The 21,813-nt window shown below is 41.8% G+C and overlaps 1 pseudogene across 1 annotated transcript in view; it reads left to right on the forward strand.

The window, feature by feature from the left end:
* Positions 1–218: 218 nt before the first annotated feature.
* LOC309608532 (small ribosomal subunit protein eS27 pseudogene) overlaps positions 219–21,813 on the forward strand; it is a 211,917-nt pseudogene continuing 190,322 nt past the window's right edge. Inside the window, exon 1 of the transcript XR_014249665.1 lies at positions 219–4,854. The product of XR_014249665.1 is annotated as a small ribosomal subunit protein eS27 pseudogene (transcript). The remainder of the gene's footprint in view (positions 4,855–21,813) is intronic.

Consider the following 21,813-nt stretch of genomic DNA (forward strand, 5'->3'; position numbering starts at 1 on the left):
GTGTGTCCCTTAATCAAAGAACCTTTGTCCTCAAAGACTCTTACTGAAGGCTCCTCTCTGATCGTACTCACTCTGCCTTTATATTTTATATGCTTTATGCTTTTGTATAGTATATGCTTTTTATGCTATTTAAAGTTATGAAGACCTCACCTGGGTCTTTACAAAAAGGAAAAGGTTAAACTGCCCGATCAATTTTTGATTGCCGAGAGAACTATTTTGTCCTTTTTCCCTGCCAAAGTTACGCCAATCAGCAAAAATAAATTTTCCTGTGAGTAAAAACAAGGAGTATTGCTGCCAGGCAACAAATGATAGAGCACTATTTTTATGTTTTTTGGAAGGTGTAGCATCTTGCTCCACTGTTACCATGGAGAATCCCAATTGTCAAGTTTAATCAAATGCTGGAAAATTGAAATTTATGCAAAGAGACTAGCTTAGTAAGCAATTACCTTTGCTAAGTGACAACTAGGAGAAATATTTTGATGAAACCTCTTACCACAAATCAAGCATTATCCCTTGGTATCAGTTGACTCAAATTAACACTTTCATGTGTGTCAACTGCTTTTCTAAGGCTATTGCAATAATATTTCAACAAAATCACAAATTGCATGCACACCACTTCCAGTATAAATCACCATGGATGTTTGGAGCACATATGAACTGCATCAGCATACAGTAAGGAATATATAAAGAATGGTTGTAAGCAGGGAATTCCCTGGCAGTCCAGTGGTTCGAACTTGGCACTTTCACTGCCATAGGCCCAGGTTCAATCCCTGGTCGGGGAACTAAGATCCCGCAAGCTGCGCAGTATGGCCAAAAAATAAAAAAAGAATGGTTGTAAACAAAGGTGTCTCTTTTGTTAGTGTGGTAATGTATCAGTTTCTAAAGTTCTTCCCAATAAATTAATAAGAGAAAATACTCAACGTAATTCAGAAAAAGTAAAGGAAATGGAGGGAGGGTGGAGTTCAGAGACCAGTCCTATCAGATATTAAAACATACAGCCTTTCCGGCAGTGACGACCTTCCCACGAGAACATGCCTCTTGCAAGGGATTTCTTTCATCCCTCTCCAGAAGAGAAGATGAAACACAAGAAGAAGTGCTTGCTGCAGAGCCCCAGTTCCTATTTCATGGATGTGAAATGCCCGGGATGCTATAAAATCACCACCGTCTTTAGCCATGCACAAACAGTAGTTTTGTGTGTTGGCTGCTCTACTGTCCTCTGCCAGCCTACAAGAGGAAAAGCAAGGCTTACAGAAGGTTGCTCCTTCAGACAGAAGCAGCACTAAAATCACCCTGAATCAAGATGAATGGGAAACCATCCCAATAAACACATTTTGGATACAAAAAAAAAATTATTAAAACATGCAGGATAACCAAACGTAAAATAGATAGCTAGTGGAAAGCAGCCACATAGCACAGGGAGATCAGCTCGGTGCTTTGTGACCACCTAGAGGGGTGGGATAGGGAGGGTGGGAGGGAGGGAGACACAAGAGGTAAGAGATATGGGAACATATGTATATATATAACTGATTCACTTTGTTATAAAGCAGAAACTAACACACCATTGTAAAGCAATTATACTCCAATAAAGATGTTAAAAAACAAAACAAACAAACAAAAAAACCATGCAAGATAAAAAAGAAAGGTATCCTTCTGATGAAAGAACAGGCAGCTAAATGGAATAGAATAGGGAGGTATGATAAAGCATATGATCTATTTCTATGGTATATACCCCAAATAATAAAAAATTAGGACTTGAACAAATATTTGCACACCAAAGTTCATAGCAGTGTTGTTCACGATAGCCAAAAGGTGGAAACAACCCAATATCCATCTACAGATGAATGGATAAACAAAACGTGGTATGTACATACCATAGAATATTATTCAGCCTTAGAAAGGAAGGAAGTTCTGACACATGCTGCAGATGAACTTTGAGGACATTATACTAAGTGAAATAAGTGAGACACAAAAGGACCTGAATATAATTTTAAAGATCCTAAATGCTGCTGTTGTGCTATTGCATATTTATTATAATTATGGGCTTTGTTTTCCTCTTCTCCAGTCAAGTTCTGCTCCTGACAAACTGAAGACTTTTCTCTCGTATTAGAGTTAAGTGATGTTTAGAAGGTGAAGTCAGATAATTATCTGAACTGTTTCAAAACTGGGGAGAGTTATGCTGACTGGGACACAGGATCCAATATACCTATTAGAAATATACATGAACTAAAAAAACAAAACAAAACAAACAAATAAAATGGAATCCAAGAAGTTGTGTGAGGGGTCCTGTCCCTGTGAAGTGAAAAGGAGAGGTGGTCTAATACCAGCCCAGGCAGTTGGCTATGAACCACAGTGCTTTGGGGAGAGGAAGTTCCAAGAATAGAACCTCCAACTGCAGGCAGCCCTCCTTACCACTGGGAAGCCACAAGAGAGGGGAATGAATCTACATCAAGGTCAGAGTCCTTCTTATGGGAGTCAGTGAAGGCCAGTCATAGGCAGCAGGCAACACAAAACATGCTGGTCATTCAAGAATGACCCTGTGTGAACAACACATGGCACAATAGCCCAGAGCAGAAAGAGAAAACTTGGATGTCCAGAGGGATCCACTGATGGAGTAAAAGGAAGGGCTCAGGACTTGACTAAGGTGGGACCGGAAGGAACCAGCCCTAGATCTCCCTCTACAACACTCCCCACCACATGTGATGGTCCAGGTTCCACTCTAAAGAAAAACAGAAAACTGAGACAGAGTACTAGGTTGTCTCAAAATATATGCACCATAGGCTCGCTGGAGTGATTTTATGAAAGACCCGGAGGGACTCAACTGGCTTTCCTAGACAATCTGCAATTATTCTACCTGCTGGCTTCTTCTTGGGCTAACAAATGAACACTGAAGGCTGAGTGTTAGTGAGTTAGCCGTTTACACCACTTTCTGAGGATCAGTTTGACCAACTTGTTTTCCTAAAGTTGAGTTGGGATTCAGTCAGGGGGTGGGAGTTTTAAAGGGCAGGAAGGAGAATTCGGGCAAGGAAAAGAGAGAGAGGGTAGAAAGATCTTCAGAGAAGGAGGTGTGAGAATAAGACCAGGAAGGAAGTTAGGAAGAAGAAAAGGCAAGATGGGCAATGGAAAGGGAGGGGCAAAAGAAGAAAAGTGTACCCACAAGGTTTTTGTTCAAATGGACCTGCCTTACAGCCCTCACACAGCAAAAATATCATTCAAACCTTGACTTTGTGTCCACCATGTTAGACTCACCATAGTGTCTAGAATTATGTCTAAACTATAGAAAATGGATTTCTGTGTCTTCTATTTAGACAAATATTTCAGCCCATAAATGTATTGTTTTCACTTGTATGATACCAAAAAACTAAAGCTAGAATCTTGTTTGACTTAATTTTTTTCTCATGAACTAAATGTGGTTCCACAAAGACCCAGATACGTCTCTTTCTGTTTAGAGGAATAATGCCTTGTTTGGAGAAATGGCATTATTCCAAATAATGTCATCATGGCTGGAGGCACCCATAATGGTCCAGAAACAGTCACAAACCTAGCTAAAAGCAGAAATTGGCTTTAGAGCTAAAAGGAAATACTTGCCCTGAAGAGCCAGAATCATCTTGAAAAAGAAAAACAAAGTTGAAGGATTCAAACTTCCTGATTTCAAAACAAACTACAAAGCTACAGTAACCAAAGTAGTGTGGTATTGGTATAAGGATAGACAATAGACCAATGGAATAGAAGTCCAGAAATAAACCTACATATTTATGGCCAACTGATTTTTGACAAAGGTTTAAAGACCATTCAATGGAGGAAAGAATAGTCTCTTCAACAAAGGGTGCTGGGGGGAGTTCCCTGGCGGTCCAGTGGTTAAGTCTCTGTGCTTTCACTGCTGGGGCCTGGGTTCAATCCCTGATCAGGGAACTAAGATCCTGCAAGATGAGACATGGCCAAAACAAAACAAAACAAAAACTAAAAAATAAAACAAAGGGTGCTGGGACAACTGGATATCCACATGCAAAAGAATGACTCTGGGTCCCTACCTCACACCGTATGCAAAATTATCTCAAAATGAATCCACAATCTAAATATACGAGCTAAACTTTAAGACCCTTAAAAGAAAACATAGGCTAAGTTTTCATGACCTTGGATTTGGCAATGGATTCTTTTTTTTTTTTTTGGCTGCATTAGGTCCTCGTTGCTGTGCGTGGGCTTTCTCTATTTGCGGCGAGTGGGGGCTACTCTTCGTTGCAGTGTGCAGGCTTCTCATTGTGGTGGCTTCTCTTGTTGCGGAGCATGGGCTCTAGGCACACAAGCTTCAGTAGTTGTGGTACACAGACCCTAGAGCTCGAGGGCTTCAGTAGTTGTGGCACGTGGGCTCAGTAGTTGTGGCTCATGGGCTTAGTTGTTCCACAGCATGTGGAATCTTCCTGGACCAGGGATCGAACCTGTGTCCCCTGCATTGGCAGGCGGATTCTTAATTAACCACTGCGCCACCAGGGAAGTCCCTGGTAATGGATTCTTAAATATGACATCAAAAGCATGAGCAACAACAACAAAATAGATAAATTGGATTCATCAAAATTAAAAACACTGTGCATCAAAGGACATTATCAAGAAAATGAAAAGACAACCTAGAGAATGGGAGAAATTATTTATTTATTTATTTATTTATTTATTTTTGGCTGCATTGGGTCTTTGTTGCTGCACATGGGCTTTCTCTAGTTGTGGTGAGTGGGGGCTTCTCATTGAAAGGCTTCTCTTGTTGCGGAGCATGGTCTCTAGGCACATGGGCTTCAGTAGTTGTGGCGCATGGGCTTCAGTAGTTGTGGCATGTGGGCTCATAAGTTGTGGCTCATGGGCTCTAGAGTGCAGGCTTGGTAGTTGTGGTGCATGGGCTTAGTTGCTCCACAGCATGTGGGATTTTCCTGGACCAGGGCTTGAACCCATGTCTCCTGCATTGGCAGGTGGATTCTTAACCACTGCACCACCAGGGAAGTCCCGGGAGAAAATATTTTGTGATAAGGCGTTAGTATCCAGAATATATAAAGAACTCTTACAGTTCAACAATAAGAAGACTATCTAATTTTAAAATGGGCAAAGGACTTGGGTAGACATTCCTCCAAAGAAGATGTACAAACGGCCAACAAGCACATGAAATGATGCTTATTAGTAATCTGGGAAATGCAAATCAAAAAAAAATGTATAAATACACATTTCCATCTCTTTATATTTTGGAGGGTTGAAAACTGTCTTCTATTATTTGTTCATATGTCAGATGAATGCATTTCCAAAACAATTGGAGCACAATCACAACTAGTCAATCAAGCAAATCAAGAAATTCAGTCCTAAGACTTTGTTTCAATTGCTATGGTTGGGGGAGCAAAGATGAGTTAGAGGTAGTGCTGCAGATTACAGGATGAGGGAGATACGGATGGATGGAGATTGAGGAAAGACAGCCTAATAAAATAAGGAACAATGACACACATCAGCAAAGCAAGGTCTCAATTGCCCCCACTCCCTCCTCCGCCTCATTTTTGGAGGGAGACAACCCATGCAGATACAGGGACTCTAATGTTATTTTAATGTTCATACAATCTTTTCTTAAGAATCTGCTGTTTATTTTATTTATTTTTGGCTGTGTCAGGTCTTAGTTGTGGCATATGGGATCTTGCGTTGTGGCGCGCGGGCTTCTCTCTAGTTGTGGCACGCGGGCTCCAGGGCACGTGGGCTCTGTAGTTGTGACGTGCGGGTTCCAGAGTGCGTGGGCTCTGTAGTTTGCAGCACACAGGCTCTCTAGTTGAGGCGTGCAAGCTCAGTAGTTGTGGCACGTGGGCTTAGTTGCCCCACGGCATGTGGGATCTCAGTTCCCTGACCAGGAATTGAACCCACATCCCCTGCATTGTAAGGTGGATTCTTTACCACTGGACCACCAGGGAAGTCCCAATGTTCATATAATCTTTACCAGAGTGTTTTTTTCCTGTCTTCTCTGACTACTACATAAGTATAACCGGGTAAGCCAGTTCTCCACCCAGAACCATTAGGGACGAGGCAGCCTCGAGTCATCTTGGAAAAGAAATAAATATATGATTCAAGCTAGATGAGAGCCATACTTGCCTCTGGGCAAAATATAAGAGAATATGGCTTAGATGAGATTAGAAACAAAAGATCAGAATAAACACTTCTTTAATCTCTTATGAGAATAAGAATTTCGAGCCTCTCTCTGGAACTTTCTACCTGGCCTGTTCAGCTATATATATATACACATCAAAAAAATTAAATCATAATAAAAAGTTCAAAATCACCCTTCCTTGTCCTTCCGTCCTATTCTCTAGGAGCAACTGCATTTAATACTTTAATTTGTTTATTCTTTTATTGGTGCAGGTTTCTAAATAATTACATTAATATTTTATTTATCAAATTTTGACATAATTTATGGCTTTCTGAATCAGTCAGTTTTAAGTCAGAGAAATAAAACCCTCACCATTTAGTAGAGAAAATGTAATAAAAAGGTTGGAACGGTAGTTCTCAACTGGGGGTGATTTTGCTCGCCAGGGAACATCTGACAATGTTCTGACAATGTCTGGAGACATCTTTGTTGTCAAAACTGTGTGGAGGCTACTGGTATCTAATGGGTATATGTATGTGGGTATATATATATACATATATATATGTATTTGGCCATTCTATTACCAGGTATAATCAAGAGAGAGGCTCAAAATACTTATTCTCATAAGAATATTATATATAATATTCTTGTATATATATCATATATAAATATATAATATTATATAATATATAATATAAATTATACATTATATATAAATATATATATATAATGTTATATAGCGAGAGAGACAGAGAGAGAGGTGTCTCCCAGATTTTAGTTACATTTATATTTATGTCACTGAGACTAGATATCTTTACTCATTAATGCTGTCAATCATAATTTAATGAGCAATGTTGTTTATTCATGTTGTAAATGTTAATCATAGTTATGTTTCTTTTCTTGTACAACTTTTTGTTCATTCTTGGAATTAACAGTAGTCTCTTTTTTTGTTTGCTTAGTTTTCTGTGCATTTATCACTAATTATTCTCAAATTCCCCATTAGGTCTATAAGACTTCTTTGATATATGTTTTTTTTGATGCATTCCTTCAAGTGCATTAGAAAGTCTATTAGTTTCTTTTCTTTTTTTTTTTTCAGTGATCTCCTTCCTGTATATCTTTCTCCTTTAGTGTCAGTCCTTTGACTATATCCGTAAGTTTCATTATCTTTTCCTTTTTGAAAAATGGTTTACTTTTGTAAAGGAGCTGTTATTATCCTCTAGAACTAATCAGAGAAGTGATGAAACATTAACACTTTGCCTCCTCCAATAAAACCTAAGTAGGGTTATTAGATGGCTCAGCAGGAGAAGAGTTAGAAGTGATTTTCTGAAAAAATTCTATACCAGGCTAAGGACATTTTTGACACTTGAACCACCAAAAGAAAGTTAAGTATTCTCCTTGTAGTTGAGTAGGGAGGCCAAGATGAAGTTAAAGTGGTAATTAATGGCCTAAGAGGATGAGATGAAAAGGTACTTAATTTGAAGACATTTTTATTTCTCTTAATACTGTTCTATATTGTTCCGCCTTGTTTTATCTCATAATTAAGAACTGCTAGTTATATTGACAAAGAGTTATGTTTTTGTAGGAAAGCGTATAAGAAGCTTGAGGTACATTTCTGTTTCATGCTGATAATTCATGTGCTGGATCTTGGGGCAAGCTGCATCATTCACCTGGTGAAGGCTGATACTTTATTTATTTTTTAATTTTATTGGAGTATAGTTGATTTACAATGTTCATTTACAATGTGTTAGTTTCAGGTGTACAGCAAAGTGATTCAGTTATACATATACATATATTCATTTTTTTCCAGATTCTTTTCCCATATAGGTTATTACAGAGTGTTGAGTTCCCTGTGCTATCCAGTAGGTACTTGTTAATTATCTATTTTATATATAATAGTGTGTGCAGGTTAATCCCAAGCTCCTAATTTATCCCTCCCCCCCATGTTTCCCCTTTGGTAACCATAAGTTTTTTTTGAAATCTATGGATCTGTTTCTGTTTTGTAAATAAGTTCATTTATATCATTTTAAAAGAAATCAGATTCCACATGTGAGTTCGTCATATATTTGTCTTTCTCTGTCTGACTTACTTCACTTAGTATGATCATCTCTAGGTCTATCCATGATGATGCTGCCAGTGGCATTATTTCGTTCTTTTTTGTGGCTAAGTCATATTCCACTGTGTATATGTATCACATCTTCTTTATCCATTCCTCTGTCGATGGACACTTTGGTTGCTTCCAGGACTTGGCTATTGTAAATAGTGCTGCAGTGAACATTGGGGTGCATGTGTCTTTTTGAATTATGGTTTTCTCTGGATATACGCCCAGGAGTGGGATTGACGGATCATACGGTAGCTCTACTTTTCGTTGTTTTTTTTTTTTTTTTAATTTATTTATTTATGGCTGTGTTGGGTCTTTGTTTCTGTGCGAGGGCTTTCTCCAGTTGCGGCAAGTGGGGGCCACTCTTCATCGCGGTGCGTGGGCCTCTCACTATCGCGGCCTCTCTTGTTGCGGAGCACGGGCTCCAGACGCGCAGGCTCAGTAATTGTGGCTCACGGGCTCAGCTGCTCTGCGGCATGTGGGATCTTCCCAGACCAGGGCTCGAACCCGTGTCCCCTGCACCGGCAGGCAGATTCCCAACCACTGCGCCACCAGGGAAGCCCTACTTTTCGTTTTTTAAGGGACCTCCACACTGTTCTCCATAGTGACTGTTACCAATTTACATTCCCACCAACAATGTAGGAGGGTTCCCTTTTCTCTACACCCTCTCCAGCATTTATTGTTTGTAGACATTTTGATGATGGCCAATCTGACCGGTGTGAGGTGACACCTCATTGTAGTTTTTTTTTTAATAACTTTTTTTTTTAAGAGTGTTAAGATCTTTATTATTTATTTATTTATTTTTGGCTGTGCCATGTGGCATGCGGGATCTTAGTTCCCCGATCAGGGATCGAATCCGTGCCCCCTGCAATGGAAGTGCGTAGTCTCAGCCACTCGACCACCAGGGAAGTCCCCTCATTGTAGTTTTGATTTGCATTTCTCTGATAATTAGTAATGTTGAGCATCTTTTCATGTGCTTTTGGGCCATCTGTATGTCTTTGGAGAAATGTCTGTTTAGATCTTCTGCCCATTTTTTGATTCGGTTGTCATTATCTATTTCTTTTAAAGAAATTTTTACCTCCTCTTACTCTGTCTGTTGGGTGTCTCTCTGTTCATTACATTATTTTCCCCAATGAGACAGTCTACACAATAATTGATCCCTTTCATCTTATCTGTTTCAGAATTAATAGCAGTCCCAGGGTTATTACATCAGTCTACAGATGGGAAACCCTGGATTTAGTGAATCAAATCCAGCTACCTTGCCTTTATTTTTATGGTTGTAGTAGACAGTGCTGGTGCCCTACCCTGATCCCATTTACTGTGCTAGCGCCCCTCTTCCCAGCCATTCTAAGTGTTGCTGATAATGGCTCAAGCTTATACCTGTCTCTGGAGATTTATCCTTGGCCAGGGGGAGCCACCTTATTGGGAAATGCCTGGGAAGTGCTATTTCCCCTCAGGGCATCAGGCAGCCAATGACTGACTAATACGAGGATACAAAAACTGTCCCCTTGCCTCAAAGGGGACAACTCTGTGGTGACATTCACACTCCAGAACTGGGATCAGGCTGAAATTAGACCTCAGCTGAAACCTCATCTTTGTTTAGCCTCTTCCCCTGCTTCCCTTACCTTTTTACAAGTTTCTCCTGAAAGCACGACTTCAGGGTGTCACTTGTATAAGAATCTCTGCCTCGGTCTCTGCTTCTGGGAACCCAACCTAAGACAGTGGTGAACTTTTTTTGCCTTCTTAGCATTCATCCTCCCTTCTTAATAGCACCAGAGTTTCTTCTTGGGAAATGACTTTCCCATCACCCTATTATGGACAGTCTTGACGTGACTAAAGCTAGGTACCTGCCCTTCCATCTTGGAAACTGAAGGGGTTTGTGGAGGGTCCTTCCAGTAAATTCTTCCTCTTACTGCCTTGGGACAGCAGGCTCAGGCTTTTGACTTAAACTCCGCCAATGTGACATTCTCTCCAGGGATTATGAATCTTGAGTGAGCAATACAAAGATATTTGAAGTTCGTTTTTCTCATCATGGGCTCCTGCTAGCCTGTTTCTCCTTCTCCACCTTTCTGTGGTTCCTGCCTCTTAACTTCCAGCACCTTGATTCCTGCCCACTCCCAAGCTATTTGGTTATCCTTTTGTGAGTTATCCCAATCCTTCCAGTAGTTTCCCTTTTGTGTAAGGTCTCTCACTCAGGTTCTCTTGCTTATAAGCAAAAGAATCATTAGCGATGCAGTTACCTTAGTCTCTTTTATCTAAGTGCAGAGAGGAAAAGGATCTGGGACCACATCACTAATTCAGAAGAGGGGAGACTTAGGGCTTCTGAGCTTGGTGAGTAAGAGCCTACCTGGACAGCTCTTCTTGCTCCAACGAAGAGGTAGGAGTTTGCAAAGCATCTTTCAACTGAGTAAATTATACTTTGATCTTAGGTGAGCTTCTGAATTAATTTCTTCTCTTAGAAAGCTGGTGTCTGGGGACTTCCCTGGTGGCACAGTGGTTAAGAATACACCTGCCAATGCAGGGGACATGGGTTTGAGCCCTGGTCCGGGAAGATCCCACATGCCGTGGAGCAACTAAGCCCATGCGCCACAACTACTGAGCCTGTGCTCTAGAGCCCGCGAGCCACAACTACTGAGCCCACGTGCCACAACTACTGAAACCCGTGTGCCTGGAGCCCGTGCTCCTCAAAAAGAGAAGCTACCGCAATGAGAAGCCCGCGCACCACAACGAAGCGTAACCCCCACTCACCGCAACTAGAGAAAGCCTGCGCGCACCAACAAAGACCCAACGCAGCCAAAAAAAAAGAAAAAAAGAAAAAAACTGGTGTCTGGCTTTCAGCCGCAAAACATACATCTCTGTCTGAAACCTCCTCTCAGTTGGCATTTTTCCTTTTCTTACATGTTAATGCATTTTTCCTTTTCTTATATGTTCATGTAACAGTCCTAAAAACAGAGCAATTCAACTGCATGAAGAGAGCTATACTTCTTAAAAATATCTTCTGTAGGAAAAGAGACTTTCTTATGAGTGGAATTCTTCTCCCTAAATTGTTCAGTTCTGGGATTGTAGGGAAGGAAATGAGCTCAACAGAAAAACCAAAATAGATACACTTGATTCCAGAGGAATCTAAAGACAAACCTCTATTCTGAGTTACCAGGCAACTGTTTCTCCAAGGATGCTGTCATTTGGAGTTTATAGAATAAGAGGGTGCCTGAATTTCTGCCTCAAGAGATTTTGGGATAATAATGAGTTCATCTTTTATTTTTTTAAAAAAGTATAAGGAGAAATCTCTCTCTTGCTTGGCACACGTTTCACTCTTTTTTCTTTCAGTTTCTTTTTTGTGTGTCTTCAAAGCAAACAGGTTTTCATCTGTTTGGGATTTTTTAAAAATTTATTTTATTTAACTATAGTTGATTTACAATGTTGTGTTAATTTCTGCTGTACAGCAAAGTGACTCATGTATGTGTATATATATATACATATATATATATATACACACACATTCTTTTTCATATTCCTTTCCATTATGGTTTATCATGGGATGTTGAACATAGTTCCCTGTGCTATACAGTAGGACCTTGTTGTTTATCCCTTCTGTATATAATAGTTTGTATCTGCTAGTCTGTTTGGGATGTTTTTGTTGGGTCCTGCTGAGAGTGGACATGGCTGGAAGACCACTCAAGATGTTGATTTTTAGCTGCTTCAGATTCTCATCTTATGGTTACTAAGTTGTTTTATCCACAAGGAACAAAAGAAAAAATTGCACGTAAACATCACCTAAAACAATAGTCCTGGGAAGCTCAGCCTTAGGCCTAGAAGCAAGGTCACCCACACAGGTAAACAAACTATTATTGGATAAAGAGCTGGACAAGGAAACAGACACATAGATGAGTCTTTTCATCAGTATTTGAAAAAAGAAATCCTTGCAGAAACACAGTTGTTTGTTCAGGTACTTGTGTATTAATCTCAGAATAGAGTTTTCTAAAAAATTCCATGGCTAATTTTCCAGTGTCTTTTTGTCTGTACCATGATTTGTTACTTTTTATTCATTTGTTTCTTAGTGAAAGCCTAAATTGTGCAAAGGTCTCTGCTGGACATGAGTCGACTCCAGTGGAAGAGTCCACAGTCCTAGGCTTCAAGGCATCTACTGTCTAGAAATGCGAAGAGACAGGCCAACAACTCTTGAGCAATGATACAGAATGGAAACTAACGCAACAGAAAGGGAATGTAGAAGGATGTCAGGGGAACCAAGTGTGTACAGCTAGGCTTGAAAAGGTGCAGCCTAAGGGGCTCCAGGAGGCCATGCATCAGGAACCCCAGCAGAGGCCACACTTTAGAAGAGTGTAGTCAGCAAGTCCCTGCTGCCTGCAAGGAGTGACCTCCAAACCGTCCCCTCCTCCAGGTGTCATTCACTCCAAATTCCAAACTCTAGGAGAAAGCACCCAGCGATCCAGAGGTCCAAGCCCTCTGTCTGTGTTGGGCTAATCAGGGAGGACCTTCCTTTTAGGAAGCTGCCGAGACTTTCCACTAAGGCCACACATGTGGGGCGTCCCCCAAACAGAGAGCAGCAAATAGGAAGGTGAGGTTAGAGTCTAGAAACAAAGGGAAAGAGCCAAGCGTCCACTGCATGTATTATTTATCTTTGAATCTCAAAATCTAGGCAGGGTCTAGACACGGTGAAGACAATTCTTAATGTTATTAGGGGAGAAATTATCTATAGAAGATTGGAAGTAAAATCATCTACCCCAACCCTTTTATTTTAGAGTTAAGGGAACTGATGCCTTAGATGAATGTGGCCTACTGACATCGAGCCAGTTGAAGAGGCTGGATTGCTATTCACTGTCTCAGTCTCTGGTTGCCATACCCTGCATTGTTTTTAGGGCTGACATCCAGCTGGCACACACGTGATTGGCTGTACTGATTGTCAAAATATTGAAATACGTCTGAACAAGTTGGTAAGCAGCCACTGCCCTGATCCCACTGGTACAGACAATGTCAGGGCTCCATCCTCCACCTGACTCTCTGGGTGGTTTCACCTCCAGCACCTGTTACTCTGCAGCAGCTGCTCAGCCAAGGCACAGAGAGCCAGACGTGCGTGGGGAGGAGATCCCTGCCCGACGTGGCCGTGAAACAGTGACCAAGAAGGGCTAAGATAACAAGCGGCTGGCTCCCTTGCCTCTGGTTGGGAGAAATCTGCAGCGTAGCTTCAATCCAGAACTTCACTTGTTTATTAGTGAAAGCCTAAACTGTGCAAGGGTCTCTGCTAGACATGAGTCTATTCCAGTGAAAGAGTCCACATTCCCAGGCTGTGGCATCTGGGATGAGGCATCCCTGAGGGCATCTGTGATGGTTAATTTTAAGCATCAACTTGACTGAGACACAGGGTGCCCAGATATTTGGTTGAACCTTATCCTGAGTGTGTCCAGATGAGATTAGGATTTGAATAGGTAGACTGAGCAAAGCAGATGGCCCTCCCCAATGTGAGTGGGCCTCACACAATCTGCTGAGGACCTGAATAGAACAAAGGAAGGGCGAACAAAGAGACAGAGGAAGGGAGAATTCAATCTCTGTCTGATTGCTGGAGCTAGGACATCAGTCTTCTCCTGTCAAGGACTGGGCCTTACACCATCAGTGGTCTTTGTTTCCAGGCCTCCAGATTTTGACTAGAAGTTATATCACCCATTCTCCTGAATCTCAGGTCTTCAGATTGACTGCAACTGTCTTTTCTGGGTCTCCAGCTTGCAGGCAGCAGATGGTGGGACTTCTCAGTTTCCATAATCATGTTAGCCAATTCCATATCTATATATATGGAATCATATATGTGTATATATATTCATTCCTCCCTCAGTATCCAGGAGCCCTCGCATATACCAAAATCTGCAGATTCTCAAGACCTATAGACAGCCCTGTGTTTCTGCATCTGTGGATTCACCCAACCCCTGATTGTGTAGTACTATATATATTTATTGAAAAAAAATCTGCGTATAAGTGGACCCATGCCGTTCAAACCCATGTTGTTCAAGGGTCAGCTGTACACGTGTATTCCATTGGTTCTGTTTCTCTGGAGAACCCCAATATAGCACCCTTGCTTGGCTTCCTCTCCTCCCCTGTCTTGCTTCATCCACTTTCTTAATGGCCTTCCCTGGGAACATTTCCTTAATAAATCACTTCCATGTAAATCTGCAACTCGGAATCTACTTCCAGGGCACCTGAACTTCTAGGAAAATTCCCCAAAGCCCCACCTCTCCAGGGCCACCTTGGCCCCTTCCATAGTATGCCCCATACCTCCCCATGACCTAGTAACTACAGGGTTAATGCCTGACCCAGCAAGGACCCTCCTGGACCTTATTTCTAGCCTACAACCAGCATTGGTTGGACTAGTCACTGCCTGGGTCATAGCAGTTGTTAAATATTTTGAATATAACCCTGAACCTATTGACATGTTAGGGCTACAAAATATAGAAACTAACGAGTGTCTGCTCTACTCACAAAATCTTTGAGTTTCTGGGAAGACTCAAATATGTCAGGGCAGGTTCAAGCCACATGAGCTGGCCATTCTGGCCATGGCTGACTGGACCAGGGATAGACACTGCACCTAAGCTGAGCCAATGAGTTTCTCTCTTCAGAAACTTGACCTGAAAGACACAGCAGTTGGGACTTGTTGGGGCTGAGTCACCATAATGACATCATTGCCCAAAGGGGAAGGTCCATGAATTCCTGGTTCTGCCCTACCCAGGGTTTGGATGTTTAACTCTTCCAGTAATAGCTTTCCAATAAGTTCCCATTTTTGCTTACATTTGCTGGAGTAGCTGTTTCTTGTAACCAGAAGACGCTTAACTAATATCCTATATTAGCATGTGGAATGACTGCTACTCGTTTGTCTTGTTCACAGCCTCCAGCACCAAGCATGGTGCCCAGCATGGATTAGACACTCAAGAAATATTTGCTGCCTCAATAAACAGCTCTCTGTAGGAAGGAGAAGAGCGCCTTGAATCTATCTATCTATCTATCTATCTATCTATCTATCTATCTATCTATCTGATTTGGATAAATATATAGGGTTGAAAATGGGGAAATTTCATCCACATTGCTTGAGTATGTATGGTCTCTGGAGGAAAAACAAATTTACGTGCCTCTTGCTTTTGCTCGTATTTTTTTCTTCATTAAAGTTTCCTCCTAACTAATTAGCTTATCTCATGGTCTATCTTCATTTCTTAAATGGAAAACCTTTAATATGCTAATTAGTGTCACATAGCTTTAAGGTAAAAATCTTTTTATAATTTTAATTTTTATTTTTTGGCTGCGTCGGGTCTTAGTTGCGGCATGCAGGATCTTCGTTGCGGTGCACGGGCTTCTCTCTAGTTGTGGCTTGCACGCTCAGTAGTTGTGGCACGTGGGCTTAGTTGCCCCGCGGCATGTGGGATCTTAGTTCCCCGACCAGGGATCGAACCCACGTCCCATGCATTGGAAGGTGGATTCTTAATCACCGGACTACCAGGGAAGTCCCTAAGGTAAAAATCTTAATTCAACATGAATTTAGGAGGTTTCTGAAATACATATCATGTTGGTGAATACATATTCCCAGCTAGTGAAGTAAACCATTTGGGCACCATCTTTGATGTCCCTATGTCACTACTACTTACTCCATTGATTGCCTTTCTTTAACAGCTCTAAACTCTACACCTCCCACTGCCCAGTTTTGATCTCTTAAGTTAGAAAGGGTAGCAACTGCAGTTTAGGAATTTTGCTTAAATGAAGAGAAAGTGTGCTCATGATAAAGTCTTTTTTTACACTGGTAAAACAAACTAGCTCTATAAGTAAGGAGAAATAAATTTGGGGATATAAGGTAATGAATGAACCATAGAGTTGTATGTTCTTCCCAGGCATCTTGAGAGAGAATTCTAGAAATTTCATTTCCAGAAATCAGGTTGTCGCCATCATCATAGAAAATCACCTCAGTCAAAGGCTGTTCTCTGACACAAAACAACTGGTTTTGCTGGTGGTGGCTTCTGTTGAATCATCAGTAAAAGTTAGACAACATGTGGGTGTAAACTGCAACAGTCAAAACAAGCAGAAACCCAGAGAAAGAAATCTGGGTTGTTCTCTCTCCTGCCTGTCAGCAGAGCAGTCTCTAGTTATTGCAAAGCAATTTGAAGGTTTGAGCAAACAGAGTAAGTCCTTTGAAGGACTTGCAGGTATTGCTGCTTAATGAGGATGTCTGGGAAAACCAGAGGCTTAGAAATGGGGCACGTAGACTCAAAGAAAATGCTTTTGTGTGTGTAGGAGCAGAAAATGGACTTGAACCCATAAGAACTGTGAAATGTTTTCATTTTCTGCCATTGGAGAAGGATCTGTGTGTGCCAAAGGTGTCACAGGAACTTAATAATAGAAAACAGTCTATGAAAGACACCTTCACATCAGAGGGTGTGACAGCTCATGAGAAAGAGCCTTCTCTTCATGACTCCAGAGCATTAACTCATTTTGCCCTGGGGTGGCTCAAGTGTACCCATTAAAGCAGAGCAGCCGTCTGAACGCTGGGAGCACGCCCACGAACACTGCTGTTTATTAACTTGGGACCTGTGAAGACAAAGCCACGTCCTCACTTGGAACATGAAAAAGCTGAAGACATCGGGCTCTTGCTTATGTCTCTTGATTCCACCCTTGCAATAGTGAGACCAGGTACCGGTTACTGAGGGCTTAGATGTGCTGGGCACTCAGCTGGGCCATCCTACACACTGTGTCTCAAAATCTCCCAGACAATTCAGTGGGGCAGGTATGAACTCCACCCCCTTCTTTACAAATGAGGGAACTGAGTCTCAGAGAGGTAAAGTGACTTGCCCAGGACCACCCAGTGGGTGGAGAGCTCTATCTGTCCCCAAAGCCCAGGGTCTTCGCTGCACGGAGATGCCCGGAAAAATTGAGGGTTGCTTGCTGCCTCTCAGAGCTGCAGGAAGATGTCCATCGCTTCTCTCTCATCTTCTTTGCTACTTAGTAGCATTTCCTGGCTAAGTGTGGTCCCCAGACCAGCAGCATCAGCATCTTCTGGAGGCATCTTAGACATGCAGAAACTGGGGCTTCCCCCCAACCCCAGACCTGCCCTCCAAAGTGGGAGGAGAACTGATCACCTTCCTCACTGTACATTCATTTCAGGCCTTTGATAATGTGCTAATTATCCTGTGAGTTACCTCAGAGCAACTCTGAGAAACAGTTTCTGTGTGCTTCATCAAATCTTTGAATTTCAAAGTGTGTTCCTTCAACTGAAAAAGGGGTATCACTTCTGCTGATCTCTTGCCAGAACAGAAATCTGTTCAAATCTCCATCAAACAAGCAGGGGAAAGAAGCAAGGGAAGCATTCCAAAAGGTTGTCTGATGAGGCTGTGGGCAGCTGCATTTACCAGCACCTGGGTATTACCAGGTAAGGCTAAATATTAACACCTAAGAAGATTAGTGGAGATTGCAGGAGGGGGACTCTCATTGGGTTAAAGGTCATTTGCTCTCAAATCTCTTGCTGGGGAGGAGCCTCACGGTGGAAGTGACAAGGCAGGAGGCCAGGAGAAAGGGCACAGTTATGGGGACGAGGCTTAAAGGGATTTCTCTTCTAGAGGGGAAGGTGGATGACCATGGGAAGGGCTTCTTGTGGCTCCAGGTTTTTGGATAGAACAAGGGGTTACAAGGCAAAGGAAATTAGTCAACAAGAGAGATAAGAAGAGAAGGACTAAGCTTAAAATACAGCCAAGAGGTTGGCAAATAGAAGAAAGTAGTAATTGAAGACAGAAGAGAGAGAAGAAATTCTTCACCCATGGAACCATACTGGAATCACCGTATTTTGCGATTTTTTTGAGATTCCAACTTCTGGTTCCTTGGAAGTCTAAAGCCCTCCCAAAGATTTCTTCAGATTACCAGGAGCTTATTTTCTTATGGTTCTATCAAGTTTATGGTTTGCACATCTTTCTAATGCTTGAGTCCCTCCTATGAAACCCCATGCAGTGATCATGTGCAGCATAGTACGTGTTTTTCTTATTCAATGCATAGAATGATTCTGCCCAGAAGGAATTATATCCTGATTATTTTATGGATAAAGAAGGTAATGGTGGCTCAGAGAAGTATAGAAATTAGGCCAAAGAAATACAGCTAGCAAGCTGAGGAGCCAGGATTTGAATTCATATCCATGTGACTCACTGGTGGCCGCCAGTAACCCATGCCTCCTGGTGTTCATGCCCTGTGTGTTCCCTTCCCCTTGCGTCTGGGCTGGGCCTGTGACTTGCTGTAGCCAACAGGATGCAGGCAGAGTTCCAGACACAAGCTCCTGGGAGCCCTGCAGTCATGCAGGAAGACTGACCACCCTGCTGGGGAGACCATGTGGAGAGGGAAAAGCTCTGAGACCACATGGAAGAGAAGCCAGGCACCTGGCAGCCAGAGTAAGCTAAAGCCCCAGACATGTGATCCCAATGTAACCATTCCTGTTCGCCACCAGCCTTGCCAGTGGTCTGAGCTGAGGCATTGGACGTGGTGGACGTTATGCTTCAACAGACATCAGGTGGAGCAGAGATGATGGGGCTGAGCCTGCTCAAATCCCTGACCCACAGAACTGTTGAAAAATGCTAAAAATGGTTGTCTTAAGTCAGTGAGTTTTGGGTAGTTTGTTGTGTAGCAATAAGTCACCAAGACACACGCTGCTGTCCTGTGACTGAGGAGAAAGAGACAGTGATGAACTCACGAGGTCTTTGAATAAGAGGGAAGGAGAGGCGGGGAAAGAGTGGGTTAAACACGATTGTCAGGGTGGAGAGAGGAAAAAAAAGGGCATAATTATGCAGACCTTTAAGTAGGGGAAACAAGAAGTAAAGGAATCCTTAGGTTACCTTTACCAGGCAGCATTTCTGCTCTAGAGCAAATCCTCACAATAGAATTCATGCAAAGAAAATAAAAAGGCAAGATACAGACTATTTTCAACAGGAAGGTAATAGAACAAAGTGTTTAGAGTGGCTGTCTCTGGGTGGTGGGATTGCAAATAATGCTTTGTTAGTCTTGCATATTTTCCAATTTTTCCATATTTTCTACAATAACCTCTTAAAATTTAGCTTAAAAAATTTTAATATCAAACAAGCAAAAGTACACGCATTTATTCCTGTCCTGCCCCTAGGTTCATTAGAACCTTTTTTTTTTTTTTTTCAGATTCCATATATATGTGTTAGCATATAGTATTTGTTTTTCTCTTTCTGACTTACTTCACTCTGTATGACAGACTCTAGGTCCATCCATCTCACTAAAAATAGTTCAATTTAATTTCTTTTTATGGCTGAGTGATATTCTGTTGCATATATGTGCCACATCTTCTTTATCCATTCATCTGTCAATGGACACTTAGGTTGCTTCCATGTCCTGGCTATTGTAAATAGAGCTGCAATGAACATTGTGGTACATGTCTCTTTTTGAATTATGGTTTTCCAGGGTATATGCCCAGTAGTGGGATTGCTGGGTCATATGGTAGTTCTATTTTTAGTTTTTTAAGGAACCTCCATACTGTTCTCCATAGTGGCTGTATCAGTTTACATTCCCGCCAACAGTGCAAGAGGGTTCTCTTTTCTCCACACCCTCTCCAGCATTTACTGTTTGTAGATTTTTTGATGCTGGCCATTCTGACCGGCATGAAGTGATACCTCATTGTAGTTTTGATTTGCATTTCTCTAATGATTAGTGATGTTGAGCATCCTTTCATGTGTATATTGGCAATCTGTATATCTTCTTTGGAGGAATGTCTATTTAGGTCTTCTGCCCATTTTTGGATTGGGTTGTTTGTTTTTTTGATATTGAGCTTCATGAGCTGCTTGTATATAGAGAATGGACTTGAGGACACAGGGAGGGGGAAGGGTAAGCTGGGATGGAGTGAGAGAGTAGCATGGACATATATACACTACCAAATGTAAAATAGATAGCTAGTGGGAAGCAGCTGCATAGCACAGGGAGATCAGCTCAGTGCTTTGTGACTACCTAAAGGAGTAGGATAGGGAGGGTGGGAGGGAGACACAAGAGGGAGGGGATATGGGGATATACGTATACATATAGCTGATTCACTTTACAGCAGAAACTAGCACAACATTGTAAAGCAATTATACTCCAATAAAGATGTTAAAAAATAATAATAAAATGGAAAAAAAAAGTACATGCATTTAAAAAATTTCCATATACACAAGTGCTGCAGTAAAGTATTTGCCCTCTGTCCCATCCTTTCTTTCCCATCTTGAGCCCTACAGGCAACTCCTTTAACTATTTCTAGTTTACTTCTTTGAGTGGTTAAGTCCACATCCCTAAATAATGTGCTTGTGCTTCTGTTACTTGGTTTATTAACATGAGGCATCTATTGGTTCCCTGTCTCAAAAGTCTTATTATTTTATTCAACAAACATGTTGAATATGATGTGCAGGTGTTACCAAGCAAGGGCTCTTGTGCCTGCAGTGCAGAAAGCCAAACTCTGACAGTGGGTGTTTTCGGCAAAGTAAGGGTTTATTGCAGGTGCCAAGCAAGGAGAAAGGGCAGCTCATGCTCAAAAGACCCAAATTCCCCAATGGCTTCCAGGCAAGGGTTTTTAAAGACAGTGTTAGAGAAGAGGGTGGGAGGATGCATGATCAGCTCGTGGAGTTTCTTCTGACTGGTTGGTGGTGAAGTAACAGGGTGATGTTTCAGGAATCTAAGCCTTCTGGTTCCAGCCAGTCTAGTGTCTGTGTGCTTGTGGTCAGCATGTAGTGTCACCATCCTCCACTTGCATAGGGGTCTTAGTTTCTGCAGAAGAACTCCAAGATATGCACCAGGTTGTTAAGTATATCCCTTTAGGAGGAGCTAGGAGTCCTATGACTCTGTTGTCCTGATCATTAACTGCTTGAACTTGCTCTTTGGAACTTGGGGAAGGCCTAGGAGACTAAAGCCTTTTTTTCTATGAACAAGAAATGGGGGACATGGAAGGACTTTTTTACCTGGGAAGGCCCCACAAGGTCCTGCTTGGTTTCAATCCTCCATTTTCTTTGCTATTCCTCAATCCTAAAGGAACAGGGTTTTGGATAGAGAGATTAATCATAAACTCAGGAGAACTTGGTTTTAGGGGGACTCGGTTTCACACGCACCATTCAAGTACTGGTAAGAGGACAGAGAATAATAAAGAGAGGGTTCCTGCCCTTTTTAGGGCACATATTCTAGTAAAGGGCGATGGCTGATCAAAAACAAAGAAAGAAATAAAATAATATCTAATAATAGAAAGTACTATGGAAAAAACCACACAGGGTATGGACAGTATGGCTGAGTGTATCTTCCAAAAATTGGCTGCAATAATATCTTCCATTCCACATGGCTCATCTAGATTCTTATCACTCACTTATGAAGAGGTAGAGTGTATTTTCCTTACCCTTGAATTGAGGTGGATTGGTGATTTACCTGTAACCAACAGAACACAGCAGAAGCAATGCCATGTAATTTCCAAGGCTAGGTTGTAAAAGGCAATGACGTTTCCCCTGTTTGCTGGAATACTTTCTTGAGACTGTCAGCTGCTATGGGAGCAGTCCAACTGCCCTGAAGCTGCCACACTATGAGGAAGCTCAAACCAACACACAAAGAGAAACCACACGGAGAGGCCCTG

Source organism: Balaenoptera borealis (genome assembly GCF_965194805.1).
Source record: "Balaenoptera borealis genome assembly, chromosome: 12".
In the NCBI taxonomy this organism is placed as follows: Eukaryota; Metazoa; Chordata; class Mammalia; order Artiodactyla; family Balaenopteridae; genus Balaenoptera; species Balaenoptera borealis.